Source organism: Gekko japonicus, unplaced genomic scaffold (assembly GCF_001447785.1).
Source record: "Gekko japonicus isolate JY-2015 unplaced genomic scaffold, Gekko_japonicus_V1.1 scaffold120, whole genome shotgun sequence".
NCBI classification, from domain to species: Eukaryota; Metazoa; Chordata; class Lepidosauria; order Squamata; family Gekkonidae; genus Gekko; species Gekko japonicus.
Window position 1 is genome coordinate 432291 of NW_015175973.1, and position 2130 is coordinate 434420.

General features: G+C 49.6%; 1 protein-coding gene across 4 annotated transcripts in view; it reads left to right on the plus strand.

The window, feature by feature from the left end:
- The window catches only part of KCNIP4 (Kv channel interacting protein 4), a 181116-nt gene that overhangs the window by 29147 nt on the left and 149839 nt on the right, over nt 1–2130 (plus strand). The gene's annotated exons all lie outside the window — the stretch shown is intronic.

Sequence of the window (2130 nt, forward strand, 5' to 3'; positions counted from 1 at the left end):
CAGGGGTCATTTCCTGCAGGAGCGCACAGGAGCAGAGCTCTGGCAGTAAAGAGCCCAGGGGGCGGGCACATGCAACAAGCCCCGCCCCTTGCTCCCAGCAGCCCTCAGTCAGAGCAAGAAGCAGCCAGGTAAGTTGCAGAGTCCCCCCACCCCCAGTTAGCAATCCAAAGGAGTCCAGTGGCACCTTTAAGGCCAAGTTTTATTCAGGTGCAAGCTCTCCCTCCTCTGTAAGGGCAGATCTGCATGTCCCCCCCCAATAGCTAGCAATCCAAAACAGTCCAGTGGAGCCTAAGCGGTGGGTGTCGCCTTCTGACACACTTCCGGTGAGGTCAGGGGGTGTGGCATATGCAAATAAGTTATGCTAATGAGTTATGCTAATGAGCTCCTGCACCTCTTTTTCTACGAAATGACCCCTGCTTGTGAGCAAAAATTCTACTTTGTGAGCTACCGGCATTAATGTTGTGAGCGAGCAATTCGGCTACTGCATCAGTTAGGTTGCTCTGGAGCCATCCTTCCTGAGTTGAGACAAAAATGTTCGAGCCGGAGGCTAAAAAACTGCAAGCTAGCTCACACTAACTCAGCTTAGAGGGAACACTGCTCGGAAGGGAGACCACCAAGGAAGGCTCTGCAGAGGAAGGTAATGGGGTAACCACCTCTGCTTCTCACTTGCCTTTGAAACTGTCTTGCTGGGGTTGCCAGAAGTCTGCTGCGACTTGACGGTACTTTATCCATACACAGTTGGTGCTGGGTTCTTGCTGGTCAGTCTCCAGTAAGCCTCATTCCACACATCATGGGCTCACAGCTTCACTGGAACAGTGTGGTTCTGTACAGAGCTGAGGGGATACCAGGATTATAAAGGCACAGCTGCCCCTTCCCCTCAAAGTCTCCCCACTTTCATTTCCAAAGAGAAAAGAAAGTTAAATGTGTTTGGGCCGTACTCTGGATCCTCCTGACTGAGAGACAGAGGCCGGCAGAATCATGCCCAGCCGTGCATCCTCAGAAAACAAATTATCTAGACCAAGAAGGCGTAATAGGCAATCTAATTTTAGCTTCTGCTTTCGTGCAGAGACACACTTATTCCCCCCCCCTTCAGACGGCGCTGCAAATTTAAACTGTTCCATTGATTTCACCCCCCCCCCATTGATTGTTTTAAGTTCTTATCATCATTTTAAGGTCCAAGAGGGGTAACAACGTTTGTCTTCTGACATTCTCCGGCTTCCATGCCGGAACGAGGAGAGCATCAGTTTGCGGTCCCGTTTTCCCCTGGAGCTGCATTCGTTTTCTGACTAAGGGATTAGAGAAGGAACGTAATCAGGGCTATTTTGGGGCAGGAACGCCCAAGTTGGCCACGCCCAGCAGGAACTCATTAGCATAATAGGCCACGCCCAGCAGCAGAAACCCATTACGATTGGCTACATTAGGGGTGTGTGGCCTAACATGCAAAGGAGTTCCTGCTACAAAAAAAGCCCTGGGTTTTGACAACAAACAAGGTAAACAGAATAAGAAGCCAAAGGTTGGTGTGGCTGGATGAGCACACTTCTGGTAACACGGGGGTGTGGCCTAATATGCTAATGAGTCTCTGCTGTTACGTGTGGCCTATTATGTGTTGGATCCCCAAGCATCGAGAATAAATCCACGTTTTCAAGAAAAGCAAAATTTATTTCAAAGCGTTGAAGACATACTCAAACACGTTCTTTGTTAGAACTGGGGATACACAGTTAGGGCGAGCATAATAAAGGAAATTCAAACAGATACATATCCAATGAATAATATTCCCGCTGGCGGGCTAATGAAACGGTTACGCGCCCAGTCCATGGGAACCAGGCAGAACATCAGACAAAACACAGGTGCAGTTCTCATGAGATAGCAATAGGCAAGCATTACAGCATCTTCTCCCCCACACATCCACCAGTAGTTATCTTATGCATTCCAGCACAGAAGCAGGATAGTACAAACAAGCCGGGTGCAACAGGGTAAGGATATGTACACAGAGGTCACAGAAAACAGAATGGCAGCTTGCTGACATACTGCCCCCCTTAAAATACACTTAAAACCCACCTCCCGGGTCGGGCGGGAGATCTCCCGGGTTGGGCGGGAGACCTCCCGGTTTGTCCGGGAACCTCTTGTGGA